Genomic DNA, 11686 nt, shown 5'->3' on the forward strand with positions numbered 1-11686 from the left:
AGTCGAGGCTTGAATTTTTTCTTCAGTTCCCCCAGCTTGAGAAATACTGACCGTGTTCTTCCCTTTTGGTTTTCTAACTCTAAATCTTTGCATATTTTAATGCCTAGGATATTGCTATTCATGCATTCCATTTCAATTCTGACAACTTCCAATTTTCCTAGATATATACTTCATTCCACATTCTGATTATTAATGTTTTCAGCTGTTTCTTCCAATTTGGAGTTACGCCTGATCAACAGATGAAGGATCCCAAAGCATTTCTCCATTCGTCATTAAGGTCAACTCTACTTTGAGGAGCGAACTCTTCCCAGTCATATTTCAAGTGCCTTCCAATTTGATGGACTCATCTTCAGGCATGGTATCAGACAATATTCCCCTGATATCCATAAGATTTTCAATGATTAAGCTTTCAAAAGTGGTTGCCTCTCCTTCTTCCTAGTCTGTTTTAGTCTAGAAGCTCAGCTGAGATCTGTCCACAGTTGGTAACCCTATTGGTATATAAAATACTGGTGCATAATTTTGAATATCACAGGAATACACTAGCCACCACAATATGACAAACCACATATGAGTAATTAATGTATTACATAGGAACTAAATTTCAATCTGAGTAGGAAATAGGCATCCAGGTCCTGCTCAAACATGGCAGCCAACAAACTGACAGACAAGTGGTGGCATATCTATGAGGTGACTAAAAATCTCAGGCTTGTGTCAGGTACATCTTGGATGTCCAAGTGACATCTTTGTTTTTAATACCTTAAAGAAGTGCAGATTTTCAGAATACAATATGTCATTTGATTTTCTTACTTCTGCTTCTATGAGCATTGATTGTGTATGAAACTAAAATAAATTGTTGTTGTAGTTTTTGTTAAGTGCTGTCAAGTCAATTCCAACTTATAGCAACCCTTTATGAGGTTTCTGAGGCTTTGAATCTTCACAGGAGCAGAAAGTCTCATCTATCTCTCTCGAAGTTGGATTCCAGTGTTTATTGTATAAAGCCGTCACATTGCCCCAAATGAAATTATCAGCTACAAATATCCTCACTGTATCATAATGTCATCTCTTGATTCAGATGCTAGGACTCTTATATTTTTTAATTGTGAGGTGCATTCCATACAAAAGTTTGTATTCTTTGCTCGAAATCATCACTTTCAGCAAACAAGGATGCTAGTTAATTAGTTTCAGGGACCTCCAAATCCCCGATTAAGAGCCCCTTCTCCTCCTTGACAACACTACCAACTGCTCTCATGTTACAGTCTGGGTGACCAGTGACTTATCAGCACCTCATTGTACTAAGCCTTATATATCACAACTGCATTCAACATCCCAAGCCTCTCTGAATTAAGTCAGTTTTACTGATTGCTTTTGAAAATCTATGAAACTATTTGAAATTATAAAATTAGACTTTGTTAATAATTTACAATCCATATGAACTTCACAATATTTCTCCTAAGAGTTTTTGGCACAGAGGAATGATTCCTAAGAAGATTGTTGAATTTCCTTTGAGACTGAGAAGGGATAATGGTTTGGAGCCTTTGACGAGCCTTGAATTCTAGCATTGCTGCTGTTGTTGTTAAGTGCCATTGAGATGGTTCCAACTCATAGCAACCCAGTATAGGATTTCTGAGGAGCACCTGGTGGGTTTGAACCATTGACCTTATGATTAGCAGTCCAGTGCTTATTCTATTGCACTGCATTACAAGTCAGAATTCTGGCATAATATGTAACTAATGTAATGTTAGCTTTTAACTTTAAATTACAATAGTTAAACTAAAATGAAAGTTTGCACTAAAAATCATCTGTAGTAGTGGTGGTGTGTGCCATGGAGTTGATTCTGACTCATAGTGACCCTGCATAGGGTGTCCAAGGCTATACATCTTTACAGGAGCAGAAAGCCTCATTTTTCCTCCTGCAGAACATCTGCTAGTTTTAAACAACTGACTTTGAGGTTAGCAGCCTGTCTCGTAACTACTACGCCATCAGAGCTTCTTAAAAAATCACCTATACAGCTTTTCAAATACTAAAGCCCATACCAGTGTCCTATCTCCAAGGGGTCTGACTCCAAGAGACTGGGGGAGTTTCCAGAAACTTTCATTTCTGTATGTCAAACTACACAGATGATAAGGAGTCACAGCTAAGAATTGAGTAAATAGATTCTAGTTACTAATTACTGAGGTCCATTCTATAGTTCAATCTGTATGCTGAGCAAATAATCCTAGAAGCTGGGTCATATGAAAGAAAACATGGCATCAGGATTGGAGGAAGACTCATTAACAACCTGCTACTATATGCAGATGATACAACCTTGCTTGCTGAAAGTGAAGAGGACTTAAAACATTTACTGATGAAGATCAAAGAGCACAGCCTTTGGTATGGATTACATCTCAATGCCAAGAAAACAAAAATCCTCACCAGTGGACCAATAAACAACATTTTTATCAATGGAGAAAAGATTGATGTTGTCAAGGACTTCATTCTTCTTGGATCAACTATCAACACTCACAGAAGCAGCAGTCAAGAAATAAAACGACGTATTGCATTAGGCAAATCTGCCGCACAAGACCTTTTTAAAGTGCTGAAGACCAAAGATGTCAGCTTGAGGACTAAGGTGCACCTGACTGATCCAAACCATGGTATTTTCAATAATCTCATATGCATGTGAAAGCTGGACAGTGAATAAGGAAGACCATAGAGGAATTGATGTCTTTAAGGTATGATGTTAGAGAAGAATAATGTAAGTGCCATGGGCTGCCAAAAGAACCAATAGATCTGTTTTGTAAGAAGTGCAGCCAGAGTGCTCCTTAGAGACCAAGATGGCCAAACTTTGTCTCTCATACTTTGGACATATTGTCAGGAGGGACCATTTACTGGCGAAAGATATCATGTTTGGTAAGGTGAAGGGTCAGAGAAAAAGAGGAAGACCCCAACGAGATGGATTGGCCAAGTAGCAGCATCGATGGACTCAAGCATGGCAACAGTAATGAGGTTGGCCCAGGATTGGGCAGTGTTTCATTCTGCTATGCATAAGTTCACTATGAGTTGGTACTGACTCGGTGCACCTAACAACAACAACAACAATTCTATAGTTCAGTTTTTTAACATGCAATTACTGCCGTTAAATGCGATCAAGTCAGTGCTGACTCATAGCAACCCTGTGCAGGGTTTCCAAGGAGTGACTGGTGGGTTTGAACCACCATCCTTACAGTTAGCAGTCTAGTGCTTAATGTGCAGTAAACTGGATCTATTCAATAAAGGAAAAAAATGCAGTTAACTATTTTTTTCTGTCCATCTTTTCATGGAGTGTGTGGTGCTGTGGTTAATGCACTAGACTGTGCTGTCAATTTGAACTGCAAGGTTGATGGTTCAAGCTCACCAGTCACTCCTTGGAAACCCTCTACAGGGTCGCTATGGGTCGGAACCAACTTGACGGCACTTACCAACAACAACAAAATTTATAGACAGATATTTGCAGTAGCAAGCATGCTGATTTGTCAGGACTTAAAGTGCAGATTTCATTTCTCTCCTAATATTCATTACTGGTGAATGAGCAGCTGAAGGCCTAGATGTCTCCACTCCATTACTAAAATGAATACATCACTTGGTTATAAAAAGTATCCCTGTCCTAGACACTGATTTTATTAAAGCAAGTTCCTTGTGGATTGCAATGTATGTGTCTGTTTTGATCAGAACAGCTCATGCAGTCTTCATGTGAATAAATTACTCTTTAATTAAGAGCACTCAGAATAATGTTGCTTTCCCAGAACACTCAGCCAAACTTAGCTAACACCTCTGACACCTAGTGCTCAAAACCCTCCAAAATACTCTCAGCTACAGAAGTAGCTCTTCTCATCAGACCAAGTTAAATTTTTACTTACTTTTGCCACAGGGCTGCTTGGGTATAAAGTTGCTGCTGTTCAGATACCATTTAGCTGGTTCCATCTCAGTTAGGTTTGCTGATATATTTATGCCATGGATCAGGAGCATACTAAAAAGACACAAACAGCCGAAGACAAACTAGATGATGGAAACCTCCTAAAATTTAGACACTTAAAAGCATCAAAAGATTCCACCAAAAGAGTGAAAAGAGAACCTACAAACTAGGAAAAATTATTTGGCAATGACAAAACAGGCAAGAGTATGTACATATACACTAATATGTATAGAACGTCAACATCTCAACAAGAAAAACACAAAGAATCCAATTTAAAAAACTGATTTGTTTGTCCTTTTTTCATGGAAGGCTTTTAGGCTGTTGTTGTTGTTGTCAGGTGCCATCGAGTTGACATTAAGCACAACAAAATGAAACATAGTCCGCTCTTTCGCCATCCTCACAATTGTTACGCTAGAGGCCAATGCTTCTGATGTTGTGCCATTCCATCTCTTTAGGGGTCTTCCTCTTTTTCTCTGACCCACCATCCACTTTATCAAGCATGATGTCCTTCTCCACAGACTGGTCCATCCTGATAACATGTGTGAAGTATCTAAGGGACGTTCTGGCTGTACTTCCTCCGACCCAGATTCATTTGTTCATCTGGCAGTCCATGGTACTTTTAATATTCTTCTCCAATTCCATATTTCTAATGCATCAATTCTCCTAAGGTCTTCCTCATTCATTGTCCAACTTTCACATGCATATAATGCTACTGAAAATACCATGACTTGGGTCAGCCACACCTTAGTCCTCAAACTGATATCTTTACTCTTAAACACTTTAAAGAAATTCTGTGAAACCAATTTATCCAATGTAATATGTGGAATCTTTCACTGAGGAAAGAAAATTGCTTCATGGGATCAGCATGTCACTGATACCCAATGATATCGTTAAGTGAGATAATTAATTTAAGTGAAAACAATGTATACATTAATCCTTTTTATAAGCTTGTGTGTAAATAAGTATGTATAACAACAAAACAAATTTTATAAAATTAGGTAATATAATCCAATAGCTCTTTAAAACTAAGTAACAACCAATATTTCAATACTAAAGGTTACATAACCTAGAGTACATGTCTACATTGGATATTTTGAGAGCATTTTTACGTGAGGGCTCTATAAGCTAAAGCACGGTCCTTTCATAAATGAACATGGAACACTGCACAAGTCCTTGGGAGCATGAAGCACCGACTTTGATCAAGGGGTTTAAGATCCTGTTCTTAGGCACCAGTCACCTGACTCATCTTCTATGCCCTTGGAAAACATTTTCCCTATCCTAAGGGCATCTGGGAAGTCCAGGAAGAGGTTTTTGACCCTTCTAGCTTTCCTGATGGGGCCGTCTCAACTTTGCTGACATGATGCACTCAAAACACAGTAAGGAAAGCTAGGGTGAGACAGCTCTGACACAGGGGTTCGAGGCCAGAGGTGAAATGAAATGCATTTTTCTGCCCTACGTATGCTCCTAGTTCAACAGCTGTGTGGAGAGAGGTTGGTCTACAATGCAGTAAAATGCATTATTTCATGTGCAATGCCACTTAAACATCTGATGGGTAACAAATAGACAAGTCACCTAAGAAAACAAAGGGCATACTTGATTTCTTTGTGGATGTTATTAGGAGTTCTAAGGCACAGTGTGTTAAGTGTATGACTACTAATTGAAATCTGGGAGCAGGGGCTTCTAACTCACTCACATTTTACAAAAGAGATGAAGCAGTCTGTTTCTGTGACGATGTCTTCATGGGAATCCCATGCAGCATTTCTGCTCTGTTCTATAGGGACACTGTGATACCAGAGCTGGATTTTAAATTCCAGTTTCTTTTTTGTAAAAGATATCTCAGTGGATTTTCACTAACTTGGAGAAATGCTACAGGCTGATACTCTTGTGTGGTTTAAGGCTTCTGAGGAGTAGCTGGTGGGTCTGAACTGTCAACCTTTCAGCTAGCAGTTCAGTGCTTATCCTATAGTGCCACACCAAGACTCCAGAGGTCAACTTTTATAGGAAAATCTTTAGATTATGTCTACTATGATCTGAATAGTTTAGGTGAGAAATTGTTGTGTATGGAAAGTTCTAAAACTTTAAAATGTTCCTTAAAAACAAAAACATCATTCAAGTTTTCTATCCAATAGGGTAATTTTTGTTGTTGTTATTAGGACATTGATAGGAAAATTGGTGTCAATGAAACTTCTCAACAAAACTCAGATTACTCTAACAAGAGAGAGAATAAAAAAAGGAAACTCATGTAGCTGGAACGGAAGTTAAGGTTGTCATGGAAAGAAGCAGTTGCCACTAAAATGAGCCAGAAGCTAGAGATGTTTGGTTACCTTTGAAGTTGCATGGTATCATTTCTTAGTGTTCAAACATTATTAGAAACTGGTCTTCTTTCTAACATATGTGATCACAGACAGTGAACGGCTGTCTCAGTTACTGTTACTATTATAAATACATATGTAAAGGAGCTCTGGTAGCATAGTGGTTACGAATCGGGCTGTGAACCGCAAGGTCAGCAGTTCGAAACTACCAGCTGTCCCGTGGGAGAAAGGTGAGGCTTTCTGCTCCCGTAAAGATTTACAGCCTCGGAAACCCTGTAGAGGGTCGCTATGGGTCGGAACCGATTCCATGGCACACAACAACAACAACAACATAAGGATTTATGTGCGATACGCAGCAGCACATTTGCCAGCTGCTAGACTTTTCTTTTCTTTGAATGTTCTAGACTTTCTCCCAAACCACAGAACTTGAATAGTATTTGTACATTACCATTCCCCGCCAGCCCACAAATATCCTTAAGGAGCATTAGTCAGAAAGCTTTATGAAATTTAGTTTTTTTGTAATGTTTCATGTTTCTTTCTGAAATAAAAGCATTTATAATTGGAAAGTTGAAAGCATTGAAGCATTCAATATGTATTTGAAAGATTCATCTGCAAGAGAAAATGCTGAACATCATAAGATTTATTTGACGCAGAACTAAACTTTGCATCACTTTCTTATTATAAAATTCCCCTAAATGGCTAAAATACGACCCCAAAATCAAAAGAGGTGGAAAAATATTTAAATGAATACTCTGATACATGCTAGATAAACAATCACCAAGGGAAACTATTTACCAAGAAGCTAGTGAGTTGGGGAACTCTATCTAAGGGGAACACTGCCTTCGGAGCTCTTTGATTCCTGTCAACATGTGTTTTCAATGTCTTCATAATTTATCCTGTGTGCTGAGAAACCGCAACATAACTACTGTTAATTTTATGCTTCCAGAGTCCTGGTGTAGCACTGTAGGATAAAGCATTGGACCACAAGGTCAGTTTTGAACCACAAGGTTGGTGGTTCAAACTGACCAGCTGCTCCTTGGAAACCCTATACAGGATCACTATGAGGGTCGTAACCGCATACAAGGTTGGAACTGACTCTATGCACTTAACAACGACAATAAGAGCTTTTAAGACATTTTCATATGTGTCTTCTTTCAATTATTCTGCTTTTCTAACAATAAATATTATTCATATAACACACAAGTGAAATTTTGCTTAAGGTAATTCAAAACTGCTGCACATGACAAAACCATGACATTTCCAATAATCTATTATGCATTTGAAATCTGAACAATGAAAAAGAAACCAAAAAAAAAAAAAAAATGAGCTCATGCATTTGAAATATTATATTGGGGAATTATACTGACCGCCAGAAGAATGAATAAATCCTGTTCTGAAAGTTCAGCCAAAATGCTCCTTGTTAGTATGGACACTGAAAGTTCATCTCATGTCCTTTGGACATGTTATCAGGAAGGACCAGTTCTTGGAGAAGGACTCATGCTTAGTAAAGTAGAGGGTCAGTGAAACTGAGGAAGACACTTAATGAGATGGACTAACTCAGTGGCTGCTACAGTGGACTCCAACAGTGGAATGATTGGGAGGATGCTCAAAGACTGGAGAACACCCTGTTCTGTTGTACACAGGGTAGCTCTAAGTCAGAACTGATTTGATGGCACCTAAGCTCTGGTAGTGTAGAGAATATGAATCGGGCTGCTAATCTCAAGGTCAGCAGTTCAAAACTACCAGCTGTTCCATGGGAGAAAGATGAGGGTTTCTGCTCCCATAAAGATTTACAGCCTCAGAAACCCTGTACAGGGTCGCTATGACTCAGAACCGACTCCACAGCACACAACAACAACAACAACAACAATAGTAAATAATCACAAGTTCCACATTTGTTGAGCATTTAAAATGTGCTAATCATTAAGCAAATACGATTCAATTTAGACATCACAAATTATATGAAGAATATTTATTATAGTCATTTTAGCATGTAGATTAGAAAAATTAGTTTGTCAAGGTGTTACAAAGAAAAGAAGTAGAGACAAGAAACTAATGTGGATTTTCCTTGTGTTTTATAACTACATTACATTCACAGCTGGAAGACAGGAATTTGCATGAGGATCTATATGGAAAAAGGAGCCCTGATAACATTGTTGTTGTTGTTATGTGCCATGGAGTCCTTTCTGACTCATAGTGACCCCCTACAGGGTTTCCAAGGCTGTAAATCTTTATGGGATCAGAAAGCCTCATCTTTCTTCCGCGGAACAGCTGGTAGTTTCGAACTGCTGACCCTGAGGTTCGGGCTCCGATTCGTAACCACTACGCTACCTGATAACATAGTGTATTACATATTGGACTGCTAACCTCAAGATCAGCAGTTTGAATCCACTGCCTGCTTCCCAAGAGACAGGTGAGGCGTTCCGATCCTGTAGAGATTTACATCCTGAGAAAGCCTATCCAGGGTTACTATGAGTTCAAACTAACTCAACAGTAGGCTGCAGGTGGCAGTAGCAGCAATATTTATATAGAAAAGGGGGCTGGGAACTGGGACTACTCTAATTTTGAAGCATTGGTAAAAGTTAAGGAAAATGAGATGCAGAGAAGTAGCAGGATCAAGGAAGTACTAGTGTGGCACTGTGGAATAAGCACTATACAGCCAACTGCAAGGCCAGCAGTTCAAATCCACCAGCTGCTCCTCAGAAATCCTATACAGTGATGCTATGAGTCAATAGAGACCCAACAGCATTTAGCAACAGTAATATCAAGATCAGGAAGTATTAGGGTACTTACTTATCATTACTTAGATTTTGATACAAGCACAGATGGTTGGTAAAGTAGAAGGTTATGTAAAAAAAAGGAAGATACTCAAAAGTTTGACACAGTGGCTACAACAATGTGCACAAGCATGAGACTTGTGAGCATAGTGCAGAACTGGGCCGTGTTTCAGTCTGTTGTATACAGGGTCTCTATGGTTGGAACCAACTCCACAACACCAAACACCACCACTACTTTTAATATTAATGATGCCTATGACTCTGTACATGGTCGCTATGGGTCGGACCCGACTCGATGGCACTCAACAACAACAACATGACATCATTAGAAGAATGAAATGGAACTCAGATGCATATTAGAAGCTTTTAAACATCATTGTCCTTACTGGACCACACAGTTAATCAGTATTCTCCATTATTCCATAAAATACTGACTGGTGCTGTTGCAAGTTCAATACTGTGAGCAGGCACTGTCTCATGTATGTCAACACAACCTCTGTTGCAATACGCAACCATCATTCAATATAGGGTTTGAGAGGCGTGGGATTGTTTGGTTGTTGTTTTGAGACTAAGATTTCAACTTAATACATGAAAATTCCACTCAGTAAAAAAATTCATCTTAATTAACCTTTTTCTTCACTTTTAATGTTTTGAAAAATAAAATTATTTGTTTGGTGAAACAATTTAATCCACTAAAATAAATCATTTAATGCTTTTCAGCATAAATATGTAATGATCCTTGAATTGTTGGGAACTGAGATTTTCCATGACAACCACGGTTGTTTTCCACTGTAGGTTTTTGGAAATTTTCAGAAACTGAATTTGTCACTAGACTATGCATTCCATTAGAAAGGATTCCTGACGAATCTCTTCACTGTTGAATTCCCCCATAAACAACAAAAGAGGAATGCAATCAGGAGATTTACTGAATGAGCAAATGAATTTAAAATATTTGCTATCACTCTACATTTATTTTGTAATGAATCTCCACAGAAATTAGAAGCTCTATGAAAGTTCAATAACCACAGCAACATTCAAGTTTGGATTTCATTCACTTTTAAGAACTGGAGACATGCAAATAATGACTTCCAACTGGTTCAAAAAGTTACAGCCATGACAGAAATAAGGCAGCATGTGAGTTGCACAGCAGTCAAATAAATTCAGAGTACAAAATTATGAAAATTTCTTAGACATTACCAAACACCTTGAGAGAATGAGCTGCTGGGCCTGGGAGCACAGGACCATAGTTTGGGGGGCACCTTGGTGAATTGGTAGAGTGTAGTCCACAAAGACAATGTTCTGTGTCCTACATTTGTGAACAACAACTGGGATCTTAATGACTCATGAATGGCCTCACAAAGAGCAACTACTGGTCTCCCAGTGTGGAGGAAACAAGAGTGACAAAAACTGAAGACACCTGGAAGCAATTAATCCAGCCAGTTTAACTGTTCTATCTTCAAAAGCAAGGTTCAGAGTCTTCTGACTGATACTTTCATCATTTCTTTCTTTCCTGTCATTTTCATGACTTTTTGCTTTATGTATGATGTTCTTGATGTCATCTCACAATTTGTCTGGTCTTAGGTCATTAGTCACAGTATTTTCAATAACCTCATATGCATGCATAGAAGAATTGATACATTTGAGTTATAGTGTTGAAGGAGAATATTGAAAGTATGTTCTGTCAAAAGAAGAAACAGATGTGTGCTGGAAGAAAAGAACTAGTAGAGGACTCCTTGGAAACCAGGATGGCCATACCTGGGACTTAAGACATAATGCCAGAAGGGACCAGTTGCTGGAGAAGGATATTATGTTTGGTAAAGTGCATGTTTGGAGAAAAAGAGGAAGACCCTAGTCTAAAAAGGCTTGTTTTATGTAATTATGCACTGAAATTTATTTTATACAAATAAAAGAGCAAAAATATGGTTTCCCTGTTGTGAGAAATGCTCTCTATGTACGGCATCTGGGAATTTAGCTCCTTATGTCAAGTAACTTTCAAAATATTTATCTGTTTGTAGAGAGTTATTTTTTTAACATGAAAATATGTTACATTTTGTCAAATGTTTTTACTGCCATCTATTAATATGAACATTTGGTATTTGTCTTTTATTGTATTAATATTTGCATTTAATTGATTGATAGTCATATGTTGAACTGTCTTTACATATCCAGAGATAAATCTCAATTTGTCATGGTATACAATCTTTTTTAAATGTTGTTGGATTCATTTTGCTTGTATATTATTAAGGATTTTTGGAACTATGGATCTGTAGTTCTCTTTTATAGCATCTTTTCCAGTATTGTATATTGTTGTTGTTGTTGTTGTTGTTGTTGTTGTTGTTGTTGTTAGGTGTCATCAAGTTGGTACCAACCCATAACGACCTTATGCACAGCAGAACGAAACACTGTCCAGTCCTGGGTCAACCTCACTACTGTTGCCACGCTTGAGTCCATCGATGCTGCCACTAGAGATGGCCAATCCATCTCCTTGAGGGTCTCCCTCTTTTTCTCTGACACTCCACCCTACCAAACATGATATCCTTCTCCAGCGACTGGTCCCTCCTGACAATATGTCTGAAGTATGGGAGACAAAGTTTGGCCATCTTGGCCTCCAAGGAGCACTCTGGCTGCACTTCTTCCAAAATGGATCTAATGGTTCTTTTGGCAGC

The 11686-nt window shown here is 38.4% G+C and overlaps 1 pseudogene; it reads right to left on the reverse strand.

Annotated features, from left to right (window-relative positions):
* Nucleotides 1-3939, reverse strand: part of LOC102832662 — a 10457-nt pseudogene extending 6518 nt beyond the window's left edge.
* Nucleotides 3940-11686: the final 7747 nt, after the last annotated feature.

The sequence above is a fragment of the Chrysochloris asiatica genome, unplaced genomic scaffold, assembly GCF_000296735.1.
Source record: "Chrysochloris asiatica unplaced genomic scaffold, ChrAsi1.0 scaffold00003, whole genome shotgun sequence".
NCBI classification, from domain to species: Eukaryota; Metazoa; Chordata; class Mammalia; order Afrosoricida; family Chrysochloridae; genus Chrysochloris; species Chrysochloris asiatica.